Source organism: Globicephala melas, chromosome 9 (genome assembly GCF_963455315.2).
Source record: "Globicephala melas chromosome 9, mGloMel1.2, whole genome shotgun sequence".
In the NCBI taxonomy this organism is placed as follows: domain Eukaryota; kingdom Metazoa; phylum Chordata; class Mammalia; order Artiodactyla; family Delphinidae; genus Globicephala; species Globicephala melas.
Window position 1 is genome coordinate 13,189,348 of NC_083322.1, and position 17,382 is coordinate 13,206,729.

Sequence of the window (17,382 nt, forward strand, 5' to 3'; positions counted from 1 at the left end):
CCCGGGCCCGGCGGAGACGGAGCCTGCCACTCGGTGGTCTCCAGCAAAAAAAGGGTTAAGCCGCCATCTCCCCACCCCCCAAAAAGGGCGAAGGGAAGAGTCCGGCAGAAGGTCCTGTTTACTGGAGCCGCTTGAGTCCGCGCGGCCCTGGGAGAGGCGTTGTCGTGGCAACGGGTCGGGCGCCCGCCAGCTGCGGATGAGCTCACTGAGCGGCGGCGGGCGGGGGCCGGCGGGGCGAGCGGCCCGGCTCAGAGCCGCCGCGCCACCGGGAGAGGAAGGGGCCGCCGGCCGAGCCCGCCCTCCACTCGCCCACAGCGGCGGCCGGGCGGCGGGGACGCGAGCGGAGGGGGCCGGGAGAGGCCCGGCCGACACGAGTGCGGGGGGCTGCGGGCCATGGCGCCCCGGGCCCTCGCCGCCCGCCGCCCCCGCCCGCCCGGGCGCCCCCGAGCTGCGCCTCGGAGCCCACGGAGCCTCGGCGCGCCAGGAGGTAGGGCCGGGCCGGGGGACCGAGGAGGGGACGCGCCGGGGGACCGAGGAGGGGACGCGCGGGGGTGTGGGTAAGAGAGGAGACGGCCGGAGCTGCCCCAACCCGGAGCTGGGAAGTGGCTCTTTGCAGACCAAAGACTGGGTTTCCCGTGTGCGGACGTGGGGACCGAGGCGCTTGAGCCCGACCTGTGGGACTGGAGCAAAGTGCTGTCCGGACGTCCTTCCGGGAACTCAGGAGGCCGTGGTCCCGCGCCTGGGAAACCTGCAGAAACCGGGCAGAGCCTCCGCCTTGCGCCGTGCTTGTCGCAGGGGCGCGGGAGAGAGAGTGTGTGTGTGTGTGTGTTTACAGAAAGAAATTTGCAGTGTTGAGAAAACAGGGAGGTAAAGATGACTGCATGATCTTATTTCTCCCACTTTTCCCCTCAGGATGGAGTTGGGACTAGATGGAGCCCAGGGGTAGTCTCTTAACACAGGATATAATGATATTTAGGAGGGTCACAGGAAACTGGCTTCAGTCCACTGAGGAGAGCTGAACCTCAGCGGAGGAATCCTGTCCTTGAGGGTGTCGGGTGGGAAAGCCGGACATTACTTCCAGGGACAGAGATTGGGATAAGGGAAGTGCACTGACTTTGTTTTTAGCCAGCTGGTGCTGGGGAAGGAGCAGACGGAGTTCTAGCTGGTGTTGAGATGCGCTTCAGGGATGCAACTTCTTTAGTGTTCTGAATGACACAGTAATAACAGCCCCAGGGTTATAATAGGCACTCTGCAGTAATTTTGCTATTAAACTCTTACACCTGCAGTTGTTACTACATAAAAGAAAAGAACAAAATCCTTTCTGCTTGCACCATCAAGTATCAAACACACCAAAGGAGTGGAGTAGACCCCCTTTGGGATGGGCCGCCTAGGATGAGCAGAATTCTACAGGAAGTCAAGGGCAAACAGTAACTGTTCTTAGGAAGGGCAGTGAAAAGGCTGGCCTTCAGTCCTACTATTCCGGAAGAGGTGAACCCTGCCTGTGTCATGCATTCATTCACTTAACGGTTCTACAGATCAACTTGCTAGGCGTCAGGGACAGAGTGATGAATAAGATATCTCCCTTCCTTCCAGGCACTCACCATCCTTGCTGGGTAGTCAAACAAAAAATTAACTACAGTCTGCATCTGACCTGGCCATCCATGCGTGCTGTGTGCTAGGGGAAACCAGAGCAGGGCTGTCCAGCTCAGGGAAAACCCACAGAATAGGTAAGGTCAGGCTGAGCCCTGAAAACCTTTTCACCAAGAAAGTAAAGCAGAGAAGGTTGTTTCAGGCTTGAACAGTTGTGCAAAATCACCAAGTGGGAGGGAGGAGGACGGGCAAGTGTGGGGAGAATTCATGGTTGCAGTTCCCAGAGAGAAGAAGGATCTCACTGAAGCAGGGGCCATGGGATTGGTCTGTATCTTAGAAAGCTCACTCTGCTTGCTGGGTGGAGGCTCAGAGGAGGATGAGACCAAGGCCTTGCAGCACCCAGGCTGTAGTTACTGACGCGCAGGATGACGGCAGTGGTGACGTGGGATGGAAAGAGCCAAGATATAGTGAGGTGGGACCTGGTAACAGACTTGGGCACAGGGTCAGATAACTTAGAACTAAATGCAGAAAAGCTCAGGAGAAAACAAAGCAAAGCAAAAGGAATGAATATTTTGAATGGCCTGAATTTAACAGATTACAACACTTGGACAATGAATTTGGCTATAAGTTTTCTGGCAGCTTAGAGACAAACAAAAATACACTAGATTGCACAGTTTTGGATTTTGGACAAGAAAAAGCACAGAAATTCAGCACAAATGTTTTCCTGGAATTGAACTCAACTGGGAATTTGTCACGTGGAAGTTTGTGTAAAGACTAAAGAGTGACATAGAAAAAGAAACTTCATTGTCAGTGTTACAAAAGATGCGAAGATAAAATTCCACATGACTATCTTCCTATATCATCTTCCTGTTATGACTTGGGGACATACTGCATTTTTGTGGGGGGGCTGAGTGCCAGCTCAGGCCTGTGGGCAGTCGTGATGCAGGGCAGTGAGGGCTTGGGGAATCCTATATGGAGGAGCCCATGGGCTCTCAAGTGTAGGAAGAGGTGATACCTACTTTGATGAATGTAGAGAGCACAGCACCCCGGGTGCCCACCAGGAAGGGGGAAGCAGGCATATCCTAGTATAGCCCACAGACAGGTGGGCTGAGACTGGTCTGGAGAAGGGGTCTGGTAAGGCAGAGTGTTGGGAGGGTTGCCATCGGAAATCCTGACCAAAGAGAAACAGAGAGTGGGAAGAGCATTTCAGGATTCCATTCAGCTGGGTGGGTCCACTTCCCCTAGTGGTCCAGGTCTTTCTGCCCTCAGACGTGATGTTAAGGCTGCTTCTAGGGGTGGGGAAAGGGTGGGACTCAAGACACCAGAGATCCATTCTACTGAGGTCAGGGAGGGTGGGAAACTTCTTCACTGCAACATAAGGAATGTTGCAGAAGAACCGGGAGTGAGGGCTGGGAGGTAAGGTTCTACACTCAGTCGCACATCTCCTGACTAGGCCCTTCCCATTGGTTTCTGCAGAAGGGTGAATCTGCAGAATCTATGTCAATGCATTTTTTTTTTAAAAAAGGGTTTTTTTTAAATAAATTTATTTATTTATGTATTTATTAATTTTTGGCTGCATTGGATCTTCGTTGCTGCTCGAGGGCTTTCTCTAGTTGTGTCGAGCGGGGGCCGCTCCTCGCTGCGCTGCGCAGGCTTCTCACTGTGGCGTCCTCTCCCGTTGTGGAGCACGGGCTCCAGGTGCGCGGGCCTCAGCAGTCGTGGCGCGCGGGCTCAGCAGTTGTGGCTCGCGGGCTTGGTTGCTCCGCGGCATGTGGGATCTTCCCGGACCAGGGCTCGAACCCGTGTCCCCTGCATTGGCAGGCGGGTTCCTAACCACTGCACCACCAGGGAAGCCCTATGTCAATGCATTTCTGATGTGCCTTCCGAAGTTTAAACCACTTCTTGCCGGCTGTAGAAGTCTTAACACTGAATAGGTGTGATCATCTACTCCATCGTGCCTCCACATCACAGTTCTTAGCATTTTAAACCCAGGGAGCACATTACACATTTAAATGCTGGGGTCAGGGGGCATTTTTTAAACAAATGATGCCTGGGCTCTGCCCCAGACCAAGTAAATCAAAGTCTCTGAGAATGGGCCCTGGGCATCAGTATTTTTATAAGGTGCCAGGTGATTTTAAGGTACAGCCAAGATTGAGAGCAGCTGCTTTAACAATCACCTAGAGGGCTCGTTACAGCAGGGGGCAGAAACCTCAGACTCCAAAAGCAAGGACCCCATAGAATTTAAAATTTGGAAGCCTGGTACAATGAAATCAATTGGCTAGTCAGCCTTCAACATCAAGATCTAAAGCCATCTTGAGCAGATATAGATAAGGAGGCTAGTAACAAACACAGATAAGGAGGCGAGTAACAAACACAGATAAGGAGGCTAGTAACAAACACATTTATGTGAAGTTTTGCGTGTATGTGTGTGAGGCACTTTTTTTGAACAGAAATTCTAAAAGCATAATTACAAGCCTTCTACAGTTAGATCTGTCTGGTCTAATACTATCATATGCAGTGCTGCACCATAGCCAAAACTGAAAAGCCTCAGAACCTTTCTCTTTCTGCCTAGGACCCACATAGGTCTATCTTTTTTGAGTGTTGAGCCTCTGAGTTCTTTCTACTTCCCTCCTGATATTCAAGTGTATGTGTTCTCTGACCTCTGTCTTCCAGATTGGAAAGAAGCTGGGAGAATTCATTTGCAATTTAACTTGCCTAAAGTCTCAGTCAAAAGGAGTGAATCTCTAAGAGTTGAATTTCAGTAACTCTGACAGGATAACAGGGGAACTATTTTGAGGCTCCATGGCTTTCCCAACAACCCTCAAATATACCTCACAGGCAGTTACTTCTTCAGCTGTGGGCAAAGTTGACTCATCCTCCCCCACTATCTCTGGAATCCAGCCCCCTTATTTTGCTTCCGGAGGGTCTGACAGTTACTCATGAGTGACAAAGACCCCTGCTTGTGCCTCGTGTCACTCACAGTCTCCTGTGTCCAGGCATGGTCCCTTCTTCCTTCACCAGAACCAGACAGCTGCCACAGGTACCCTGGGCTCTCTTTGAAACCCCCGCACTGGGCACCCAACAGAGGGACCCACAGGCACCACTGCCCGTTTAATGATGGGAGGCAAGTCAGTGGCTGGAACTGAATGAGTGATTCTCTACATTTGACAAAGGTAGAGAACCGAGTTCTCTACATTCGACATCCAAAAGACAGCAATATGTCGGGAAGCCAGAATCAGGCCATCTTTTCCCCTCGTGATAAAATCATTGTCTGATTTGGTCAAAATTTATCCAAACTCAGTTTGCCTAGAAGTTAAGCCCCTGCCAGCTGGAGCCCAGAATTGCTTTCTCTTTGGCTTCTCTTTAACACGTTCATCCTTGGCCTGTGGTCGGTTGAAAGAGGGATGAGCCCGAGACCCCCTTTTCCAACTGGCTACACTACTAAAAGCCAAGTTATGGTTTCTCCCGCCCCCAGCCTTAGGGAAAGAAGGGGTGAGTCACCCTCGCAGCAAGCTTAGGGAAGAGGTTAGCTTCCCTCTGTATTGGGGAACCAGGAGGTTCCATGCTTCCCTTCAGAAGGAAATGAGAGCAGGATTGAGCTGGAGAATGGGGACAGGACAGGAAGCTGTGACCGTGACCGTGGCCGTGACTGTTCTTCCATGGTACCCAGGCCTTCCCAGGGCTGTGTGTCTTATCAGGAGGGCTGTCAGACCAGTTCAAGCAGAGTATCAAATGCATTTCCTTTTGTTTTCTTTAAAAGTGTGCTTTAAAATTTTAGGAATACTTTTATATACATACTTTTATATACACATATATATTTATATGTAAATATGAAAGTTATCCTTGTTATAAAACATTTGAACAATACATAGAAAGAACACAATGAAAAATGAAAGTTTTCCCCATACTGACTCCCTCCTCAGAGGCCATCACTGTTCAGTGTATGTACCAAATCCCCCTAGACTTCTTTTCTTTACACGTAATATGTTTGTTTGTTTGCTTGTTACAAAAATGGAAGCATGCTATCATGACTGAGCAGGATTTTGTGAGAATAATTCTACGTGGGACATACATAGTCCTCTTGTTTCTAACAGCTGCCTAGTCTTCCTTTGTATGGATCGATTTCATTTGTTTAACACAGTATTTATTGACGAGCAATTAGTTGTTTCTGACTTTAGCCACTGCTAAGACTCCCCAGCACTCGTTCCAACATTTCTGTAAGATGAATTCCCAGAAGTGGAATTGCTAGGTTAAAAGATTTCAAAGCCAAATGCATATTGAATATATCTGTGCCCAGTGACGGAGGTTTTAAAAATGAGATTCTGATAGTCTTAAAAAAATTGTAAAATATTATTACTTCTCGCTCCCCTAACCCAAGTGTCCCCACCCTAGTTCCCCACTGAATTTACTATGAATTTCTATTTAAGATAATATGAAAATTAAAATTCATAGTGTGGTAATTTATAGAGACAGTCTATTATTTTGAGTTTTGTTAAATTTAAAAAGGCAACGTATTAAAACTAGAGCGTCTAAGAAATTTTTTATGGTTTATAGATTGTCGTCCAACAAACTGTCCCAATATTGTCTCTCGCTGTTGGTTTCGTGTACCCGAAATCTTGATCCCATGTAACCACAATTTCACATAATTGTGTAGGCTGAAACCTGGGATCGGTGGGCTGGGTTATATACACAAGAGCCAACTCAGGGAAATAATCCAAGGTGTCTCCCTCTTTCTTCCTCACTTTTCAGAAGGGAAGATGTCATAGGGTTGGATTTGATTTAGCCGTAAGTTCTCTGCAAATCCACTGCGGATAATGGATGGGGTAACCATATATACAAAGGGCGACACTTGTAAAGTAAAAAGGGGGCCCTAAAGGTGATTGATACACAGCAGGCCTCTCCTGGGACTGTTCCTGCAAACTGCCACCCGGTGAAGGATTGGACATGCCCATCCATTCTCCCTGCTGGTCCAGGTGCATTGACCTAGGGACATGGCTCTGTGCCATCCCTCTGACCCCAGCCTTTCTTAGCCCCCCAGAGTAGAGGTCTGAGTGCAGGGAAGGAGGAGGAGGGCAGGTGGCTAACCCAGTGCTGTGTGTCAACTCATTCCCACTAAACGAGTCAGAGGAGACAGGCCCCACTTCCCTGCTCCCCGCAGCTCTCCTTGGAAAAAGTAACAACTGCCTTTCCCCAGCAAACTGGAACCATTAACGCAGGACGTTTCTATCATTTTATTTGTGCTTCTCACGCCTCTGGGAAATACAGGCGCCACCACCCTGGATGACCCAGCAGAGGTATTTGTATGGAATCACACCACAAATCAGGATTAAAACTGACCTTGCGTGGTCAGGAGAGAGGTTAGCTGGCTGGGGGAGAAGCCATAGAGCACCAATTTGGTCACTGGGCAGGAGCAATGGGACAGCATGAGACACAGAACTTGCATTCCCTACAGCTGAAGTGGGACCAGTTTCTCAGCCACAGACTTGGTCAGGGGGTGGCTGGGAAGATACAGTGGAGCTTCCCACCAAAGCAGCTTGCCGGTGCACTGGGCTTCTGCCAGGGCAACGTCTCTAGGTCACTGGGGGCTCAGAGGGATTTCTCCATTTGATACTCTGAGCTGCAGGTGAGAGTTGTTCAGATGTGAAATGAAGTGTGTGGTCATCCAACCCCAAGTATAACTCCCTGGCAGCCTGACATCCTTTACATCTGGTCCATTTCATTATCTGTGTTTGTGACAATCAACAAACATACACAAGCTCCCAGGACATCAAAAAGGGACCAGTGCTCTGTTTACCCACCAGCCAGACTGATGCATATAATGGGACAGAAAAACATCAGAGAGGAGAGGCTCCTTGATGCCTCCCAAAACGATAAGACTTGGAGATTCGGGCACTGCAGAGTCAAGAGAGGCTCCTGTTCAGGCTCTCCTTTCACCTGAAGGCAGGTCAGTCAAGACCCCTGGCCTAGGACAGGGGGGAGAGAGACAGGGAAAAGAGTCAGCAGCTGCTTCCAGGCACACACACAGCCCAGGTTCAGGCTGCCTGTTGACCGGAGGGCAAGAGAAGGAGAATGCTGTTTTCAGGACGGGGAGACAGAGCACCTTCAAGAGCTCCTGGGGCAGGTCCACAAGCTCCCCTTCACATCCCTGAGGTCTGGCCTCCATCCCTAACCATCTGTGGAGACTTTATCCCGTTACTCACGATGCAGTCATTGAATAGCTAGTTTGCTGTTCTCATTGTTTTTGAGCTTCCCAATCTATGCAAGTCTCCTGACCCGGGTCACAGTCGATATAAAACTGGTATGGTGACACATCTATGCCACTTGTTAAAATGCGGAAATGCTTCTCTACTGGTTGGTTAATAGTCACTCCCAGTGTCCCACAATCCTGGGAGCCCCTAGACCAGATCCAGCCATGAAAGGGTCAACAGTAAGGCCACTGCCATTGGCTGGTGTCCGAGCCCCACCTTTGTGAAGTGATTTGAAGAATCGCTCCTCCCCTGAGACACCACACCACCTGGGGTGTCCTAATTGTCTTTGGAAAAGGAGATCTTCACTGATTTCCTTTTCTTCTTCTCATTCAACAAGCATTCATACCACACCCACGGTAGACCAAGATCTGATCTAGACATTGCAGAGGAATAAAAAGAAGCCCAATGCAGGTGTTCTGTCATCAGACCTCCCTGTTCGGTTGGAAGGCCCAGATGAAGAAACATTAAAAAGAACTGAGTCAAGAGCTGGGTAACAGGGGCAAAGTGAGAGTCACCCCTACACCTCAATTCTTCACTCTCTTCTTTTGCTTCACTTTCTCCCTCAGAGAGCTCGTTCACGCTCACTGGTTCTTCGGCTGCGTCCCCAGTTTATACCTCCAGGGTTGTGCTTTCGCCAGACTCTTAGAACTCTACCTCTGACTGCCTGCTTTGCACATTTCCTCTTTTTTTTAAAAGGTCTATTTTAAAGATTATTTTTATTTATTAGTTTTTTAAAAATATTTATTTATTTATTTATTTAGGTTGCACTGGGTCTTAGTTGTGGCTCAAGGACTCCTTAGTTGCGGCATGCAGGATCCTTAGTTGTGGCATGTATGTGGGATCTAGTTCCCCAACCGGGGATCGAACCCGGGCCCGCTGCATTAGGTGCGTGGAGGCTTACCCACTGGACCACCAGGGAAGTCCCTACACATTTCCTCTTGAATGTTTAAAAAGAACACGTATGTTCATCATGTCTCCTCTTTATGTTCCACAGAGAGCAAACCTTACCTCCTCTTTCTGATTCCAGACCGTCTCCAAGTCTCATCCGCCAGCCCCTTCCATCCTCCTCTCCTTGTTTCCCCATCACACGTCCCAGAGTGGCTGTCCCGCCATCAATCTTGTCTGGGGCAGGGTGCACCGTCCCCTTTTCCTCATGCCCTTGCCTCGCCTAAACACTCTCCCAACTGTCGGAACCCAATCTATCAAAGGGCCACCAGATTCTACCTCTTCTCTGAAGCAGTCCATGACTCCTGACTTTCATTGCCCGCCTCTAAATTCCTCCAGTTATATTTACTTCATAACATTTACCACTGTAGTTTGAATTTAGTCCCTAAGCCACTTTCACATTGTGGTTTTTGTTAAACGTGTTGTCAGGCATTCCCTGGACTGCTCTTGTCTTTTTGTCTTGAACAGTTGTAATCTTTTCTTGCCGGTGGTTGATCAGGTTTGCATCTTTTATCCCTAGCTCTAGGGCAGGGACCATTGCATGTATTTGTGAATTTCCCAGCAGCACCTCACACGGAGTACTGTGCTCAGCTCCTTGATGAATCTTACTAATTAATTTCAAATCCATCCATGCTGGCTCAGATTAGCTAAATAAAATCATAGGGGAAAGACCATTGCCCGTATCTCAAAGCTTAGCTAAATAAAACGGAGCACATTCCCAGGCATTGTGCAACTTCTAAGTATAAAACACCAAGCACAGATAGTAAACAAACAGAAACAGGGTCTCAGCTTATAAGAAGCCAAAAAACAGGGTGGGAGGGAAGGGGAGTCAGGGCGAGCAGGCCCTGCTGATTGGTGTGGGCCCCTCCTTCCTTTCACGTCTGGCATCAAGGCTGAGCACTGACTGCTGAAAAGGGAAGAGGGTCAGCTCCTCATCCGATTTCAAAACCAACTTTTACAGATTACATTGTAACAGTAATGATATGTTTGAGAGGGCTTACAGCTGTACCACACTTGCAAACCATTGAAGCTGGGTAAGCAGCCTTGCGGATGAGTTGAACAGGTGGATGATGATGATGATAATAACAAAGTCCTGTATTTTTACTTGGATTATTTGGCAGAGTTAAGTTCGGGTCATAATAACAGAAGCCGTGTTGAGCACTTCTTACAGGACACGCACTGTGCCGGAAGTTTTACAGCTGCGATCTCCTATAAGCCTTTCAAAGCGAGCCTTTCTCTCTTCTGTCACCGTTTTACAGAGGCGAGAACTAAGGCTTAGCAAAGTAACTTGCCCAAGGTCCCACGGCTCGCAGGCTTCAGAGCTGGAATTTGCATCCGGGTCTGTCTGCTTCCAAACCCTTTGCTTTTAACGCCCACGGTGTGCCATCTCTCAAGCTCGTTCCCAGAGCTGGGAGCAGGGCAGGAACGGCCGCAGCCCCCTGCTCCCTCTCCGGGCTCGGGGAGCCACGGTGCTGGCCCCGGGAAAGGGGATGGGAGATGACGTCTCCCTCCAAGACTGCTGCCTTTTGTCCAAATGTGCTGGCCGGGAGCCAGGCTGGAAACTCTCTGCTCATGGAAAGAAAGAGAACAGAAGCCAGCAAAAGAGGGTGGGAAAGGGTCCGAGGGGGAGGAAGGGAAGAGGAGGGCCGGAAGGCGAGGGGAGCGGAGGTGGCGAGTGAGGACTTTGGGTCGGCACAGCTGGAGCCAGGGAGGGCTGCTGGGAAGCAAATACAGCACGGCGTTCAGGTGCATCCCCTGCAAGTGGCTACTTCTGGTGTGCTCTGAGCTTCCAGGTGTCCGGAGGCCAGGACACAGGACAGATGCCACAGGGGACCCTTCTTCCCCTCCTCAGTACTACCTATCAGTGAGGCCAGGTTAAAAGAACATGAGGAAACCCTGCAGAGGGAAAAATAAACCCCAAAATGGCAGCCCAAGGGCTGCCTCTGGAAGTGGAGGGCTGGCCAGGTGGTGCCCTGGTGCCACGGTGTGCCTGGAGAGGACGGAGGGGGTGAATAAAACCCAACTGTAAGAACTCCCCGAGTAACTAGTCTGTACCCGGGAGGGGAAGGCCCCTTGCCTTGCCCCCAAGGCACTCAACTTGGCATTAGGCACCTGGACTTGAATCTGACCACCTGGATTCATTCAGCATCCATGTGGCCTTGGGGCAAGTTCATCTCTCCAGGCCTTGCTTTCCACATCTGTAAAGGGGAGGCAATTGTAGGCTTGGTGTGAGGACTCAGTGACACGATCTGTGTAGAATCTGGCCTAGAAAATATTAAGTGTTCGATAAATGTTAATCATTCATTCATTGTTGTCAAACATAACTATGTGAAATCTTGGGACTTCCCTGGTGGCGCAGTGGTTAAGAATCCGCCTGCCAATGCAGGGGACATGGGTTCAATCCCTGGTCTGGGAAGATCCCACATGCCGCGGAGCAACTAAGCCCGTGCGCCACAACTACTGAGCCCATGTGCCACAACTACTGAAGCCCACGCACCTAGAGCCCGTGCTTCACAACAAGAGAAGCCACTGCAATGAGAAGCCCATGCACCGCAATGAAGAGTAGCCCCCGCTCACCACAACTAGAGAAAAGCCTGCGCGCAGCAACGAAGACCCAACACAGCCAAAAATAAACAAATTTTAAAAATTAAAAAAAATATGTGAAATCTTAAATAAATAACATATAAATAACAATCGAAGCCAACCATGAAAGAGATACCACATGGTTATGCACATTTAGTAGGACTACCAAATGTAGATAAGTTAAAAATATCCAGAGAAATTCAGAGGAGAGAGGAAGAACTTCAGTTTGGGGTGGCCAGGGCTAACCCCAGAATTCTCTCCGGGTTTCTGAAAAGGTGGGCTCCTAGCTGACAGAAAAGAAGAAAAGGGAAGAAAAGAAGAATATGTAATTAGTGGACCCAGGTTCTCCTGGGATAGCTTCTCTATAGAAACGTCAGTCTATACATTTCTGGGGAGGGGAAATGAGTGTAGAGGAGGTGAATGAGCCTTGGGTCGACAGATGGGGTGACAGGAACCTTGGGTCCTGCGCCTGCCTCTGCCACCCCCCCAGACAGGTGACCGAAGCTAGGTGAGCCACAAATTCCTGGACCACAATGTGGTCATTTCTAGCCCTCACTTCCTCCCTGCTACCTTTGTCTGTTTATATTTGGGAGCTTCTCCATGCCAGGGGCTTTTCTAGCTTCATTATGTACCTTTTTTTCCCCCTTTCCTCTTTGAATTTTCACAATAGACTGGGGACTCTAAGAAGCACTGTCGTTTACAGGCTGGGTTCCCAGTGACTGACGGGGGTCACGAGGGGAGAGCTGCCGAGGCCAGGAGGAGGATGTGGAAGGCTGGGTCAGCCAGCGCAGGCGTCATTCCCAACAGGGTCCTGGGAGAAGGGGCTCAGTATTTCCTGAAGGGAAATGACTCCCATAAATAGACAGAGGGATGGGAAAAGGATTCGTCCATCCCTTTCCTACTGTCAACTCAGCTCTTCTTCTGGTGTTCAGACAATGCAACCTCTTGTAAATGTTTTTTTATTCAAATGTGTCCCTGCTAGGGTATGTGGGAGAGATGTGAGATCTGCTTTCTCGTATATTGTAGGTCCAAATAAGAGCTGAAGAAGGCATACATTCCTTTCTTTGTTCATTTACCCACAGTAACCTCTCATTGTAAGAGGCCCAATGTAAGGCCAGAGTTTTTTCACTGAGGTTTTATTGGGAAGGAAGGAAAGAAACTGTACACCTTCTGATACCATGGCCTATTTAACTTCATCCAAGAGTTCAGCAGATCTTCCTGTACTAACGCTTATAATATGCTGTTCAGGTCCTTAGAAAGATTAGGTCTCATGACACGGCTTTACTAAGACTTCAGATGTTCCCAGCACCTCCAGTGTCATGATGAATCTCCCCAGAAAGGGAAAGGGACTTCTCAATAGGGTAATAGGAATGATTCGATCACAGGCAACCTTCTGTGCCACGCTGGAGGCGAACCTAATGGGGGTTTGGTTTCCTTAGTAGCTGCAGTTGGCTCAGCTTCAGCCATATGGGTGCAGATTCATGTTTAAAACTCACACGCACACTAGCTTTCTTTTTTCGTTTTGGGAAAGTAGTTGAACATAGATCGAACGTGACACTGTGTTAGTGGGGATTCTTTTGGTTGCTTAAGCAAACAAGGGTCTAAAGATATCTCGTGGAACCCGCGGGCAGGAATGCAGCCTGGCCTTAAGAGTGGATGGGATTGAGGGAGTGCAGAACCCTCCTTCCGCCGGCATCACTCTTCTCCCCCACAGCCCAGCTGCCTCTGCTCCTTCGTCCACAGGCTGGAAATGGCGGCCTCACAGCGCCATGTTTCCGTGTTCCAGCCGCACTACCTGGAAGCAGAACCTGATTGGCCCGACTTGAGTTAGGCCTCCTCTAGAGCCAATCAGCTGTGGCTGGGGGTGGGATCATCATTCCAACATGGCTGCCCGGGTCTCTGAGGCCTCTGTGGAGGAGGGAAAGGGCAGTTTTCAGAAAAGGGACCGTTTTGTGAGGTAGGCAAGCCCTGGATAGTGTCTGTCAGATCTACTACCTGTTATGTTTCTGTAACCGTTATGTGTTCATATGTCTTAACCACTGCATTCATAAGAATTCCGGTTCCTCAGATTCACTCGCTACTTTGCTAGAGAGAGTGCTTGTGAAGGAGGTAATGGCGTACTAGAGCGAGGGCTTTGGGGCTACACACATCTCTTAAAATCCCAGGGATAGGGCTTCCCTGGTGGCGCAGTGGTTGAGAGTCCGCCGGGGGACGTGGGTTCGTGCCCCGGTCCGGGAAGATCCCACATGCCGCGGAGCGGCTGGGCCCGTGAGCCATGGCCGCTGAGCCTGCGCGTCCGGAGCCTGTGCTCCGCAACGGGAGAGGCCACAGCAGTGAGAGGCCCGCGTACCGCAAAAAAACCCAAAAAACCCAGGGATACTATTATAACTTACAAATATGTACCTGGTACATGCTGCTTCCTTCTCTCCTTCCTTCCTCCCTCCCTCCCTTCCTTCCCTCCTCCCTCTCTCCCTCCCTCCCTCCCTTCCTTCCCTCCCTCCCTCCTCCCTCTGCCTCCCTCCCTCCCTTCCTTCCTTCCCTCCTTCCTCCCTCCCTCCCTTCCTTCCTTCCTTCCTCCCTCCCTCCCTTCCTTCCCTCCTTCCTCCGTCTCTTCCTCCCTTCCTTCCTTCCTTCCTTCCCTCCCTCCCTCCCTTCTTCCCTCCTTCCTTCCCTCCCTTCCTTCCTTTCCTCCTTCCTCCCTCCCTTCCTTCCCTCCTCCCTCCCTCCCTCCCTTCCCTCCTTCCTCCCTCCCTCCTTCCCTTCCCTCCTTCCTCCCTCCCTCCCTCCCTTCCCTTCCTTCCTTCCCTCCTCCCTCCCTCCCTCCCTTCCTTCCCTCCTCCCTCCCTCCCTCCCTTCCCTCCTTCCTCCCTCCCTCCCTTCCCTTCCTTCCTTCCTTCCCTCCTCCCTCCCTCCCTCCCTCTCTTCCTTCCTTCCTTCCTCCCTCCCTCCCTCTCTCCCTTCTCTCCCTCCCTTCCTTCCTTCCCTCCTTCCTCCCTCCCTCCCTCCCTTCCTTCCCTCCTCCCTCCCTCCCTCCCTTTTTTTGTAACAGTTTTATTGAGGTATAATTCACATACCAAAAAAATTCATCCATTTAAAGCATACAGTTTAATGGTTTTTAGTATATCCACAGAGTGTGCAACCGTCACCAATTTTAGAACATTTTCATCACATGGCAAAAGAAACCCACACCCCTTAGCCATCACCCCCAGCGCCCACTCCATCTCCTCCAGCACTAAGCAATCATCAATCTACTTTCTGTCCTGTAAATATCCCTGTTCCAGACATTTCATATAAATGGACTTATACAATTTGTGGCCTTTTGTGACTGGCTTCTATTCATTTAGCGTAATGTCTTCAAGACTTAGTATGTTGTAGCATGTGTCATCATTCCTTTGATGGCTGAATATTATTTCATCATATGGGTATACCACATTTTGTTTATTCATCAGTCGATGGCATTTGGACTGTTTCCACTGTATGACCATCAGGAATAATGTGCTCTGAATGTTAGTATACAAGAACATATGTGGATATATGTCTTCATTTCTCTTGGGAGATGCGTTATTTCTAAGATTATGTTGTAAAGTGCTTAGTACAGTGCCTAACAGGTCATAGGATGTAACAGTGTTCATTTCCTTACCCTGGCCTTTCCAAAGGTTATGAATGAAAGCTATTTCCTGCTTGCTGCCCTTGGAAGAAAGGGGGTCAGGCCTTCAGGTTACTGTCCCCAGGGGTACTGGCATCACTGAGTAGCAGATTCTTGCATCAGGCTTGTGAGAGGTGTCGATTGGGTGGTTCTGGTTGAAGGTACTAAGAGAACAGATAACAAGGTTTGGGGGCGAAATATAGAATTCGGAGTAGAAAGATACAAATCATAAGATTCTCTATTCTGCTACTTAAACACTGTGATCCTGGGCAAGTCTCTGAACCTTAATCTTCTCTTCAAAAATAAGCATAACAAGAATTACATCTGGAAACTGGCAGGAGGCAGGGGGCTTACGTACGTTATAATGTGTGTATGATGCGGAAATCAGGTGCTGTACAAATGTGTGATAAGATCTAGGGCTGCCATAGGGGAGAAAATCAGAATTTTGAAATTCCGTTCAAATTACAGCAGGTTCAGAAGGCATTTGGAGCTCTTTAGGGGATATGACAGATACTGGTCAGGGGCTACTGTCAACCCCTCAGGGCTGCAGCCCCTCTGTGGAGCTGGTTCTTGCCTGCAGCTGGCTTTCTGGCTCTGAGAAAGACCCAAGTCATTCTCAGTTCACCAGGGCTGCAGGCACATCAGATTCACAATGTGATCTTACTTGAACATCTTGGGGCTATTCAGTTATTCCAGCACCATTTGTTAAAAAGTCCATCTTTTCCCTAGTGATTTAAGACGCCACCTTGATCATATATAAAGTTCTATGAATACTTAGGCCTATGTCTAGACTTTCTGTTCTATCAGTCTATTTATCTATTGTGGCAGTACCACACTGTTTTAATTATAGAGGCTTTATAGTATGTTTGAATATCTGGTAGGGGCAGTCACCTCTGCCCCTCAGCTTTTTTTATTTTTCTGTGTTTTCTTAGCTCTTCTTACACGTTTGGTAATCTGGTTTTAAAGTGTTCTGTGTCCTCCTGGGAGGTCCTGGTGGAGGGTCAGGAGTGGGTTGGGGCTGAGTTGTCTTTTGGACCTGGGTGTGCTTACTTACTTCACTAAACTGGTTTTGTAAGATTCTATTTTCTTTTAGATTCATGAGCACTGAAGGCTTCTAGTGGCTGGATAGCACTCATTTTCCCTGAAGCTCCAAAAGAGCATTTTAGAATACTCTTTAATTGAGAGAGAATATTAAAACGTGGTGAATGTAGTTAGAGTATATGAGTTTTCTGTACTGTTCTTGCAACTGTTCTGTAAACTTGAAATTATTTTGAAATAAAATTTAAGGTCGCCATGCTTCTGGTAAGATCTTGGTAAAAGCTTTCAGCAGTCTACACAAGTTGTGTTCAGATTCTGTCTTAGTTCACATCTTGATTGACTCCTGCAAGGAAATCCAGCAAATCAGTTGGGTGTAATTCCTTACAGAATCAGTGCTGCTTTTCATTCAGGAGTTTGTCCTTTCTTAAGCATTTAGCCATTTTGAGATTATGCAAACATCGTTGCCTTTCACCCATACACCCCAAAGGAAATTAAGCCCACCCTTTGAGCCCAGATCCGCAAAGGAATCTGCTGTCACCTGTTTTGCTTATCATATTGTGTTTTGTATTAAAGACATGTCTTTTGTATTAAAGACGTTTGTTTGCATCCCTCAGCTTTATTGAGATATAATTGACATATAACATTGTGTGAGTTTAAGGTGTACACGTGATGATTTGATATACATTTATATTGTGACATGATTACCATATACCGTTAGTGAACACATCCATCACCTCACACAGTTAACTTTTTTTTGTTTGTGTGGTGAAAACATTTAAGATCTACTCTCTTAGCAACTTCCAAGTATATAATACAGTACTGTCGTGCACATCTTATTTTCTGTATGAGAATGAAAACTCTCAGAGGGCAAGTAAATGATTTAGTTTACATTTCTCCCAGCTTCACTCAGTTCCCTGTGTGCAGTAGACACAATTATTAGTTGGAAGAATGAATTACATGACTATTTCCCTGTTAGCCATAGGTCCCCATATAATCTCTCTTTGAACCCATGGGAACATCTGTACTGGGAAGTGGTTACTGGAGACCAGGATCCAAGCCTTGTTAGTCACTAAGGGAAGGGAGGAAATGAGAATGTATCACTTACCCTTTCGTTCAGGAGATACTGTGGCAAAGCCCAACAAGTAGTGGAGTGACAGGCTCAGCCGACCTGATACCCTGCAGCTGTCGTTGTAGCTGCAGAGCGACCATGTGGCCTGTTGGGGGCGCCACAGGGCAGACCCTGACTCCCGCAGGTAACAGCTGAGTTTACATTTTCCCCTGTTATTTGTGATAGTAATAATAATGCATGCTTATTACAAAAAAATTGGAAAT

At 48.6% G+C, this 17,382-nt stretch overlaps 1 protein-coding gene across 2 annotated transcripts in view; it reads left to right on the forward strand.

Moving 5' to 3' along the window:
- The first annotated feature begins 267 nt into the window (after nt 1-267).
- The window catches only part of DENND2A (DENN domain containing 2A), a 103,662-nt gene continuing 86,547 nt past the window's right edge, over nt 268-17,382 (forward strand). Inside the window, exon 1 of one of the 2 annotated variants that reach the window (XM_060305229.2) lies at nt 268-487. The gene's annotated coding sequence lies outside the window, so the exon portion shown is untranslated. The remainder of the gene's footprint in view (nt 488-17,382) is intronic. The other variant, XM_030854005.3, reaches the window with a different exon arrangement.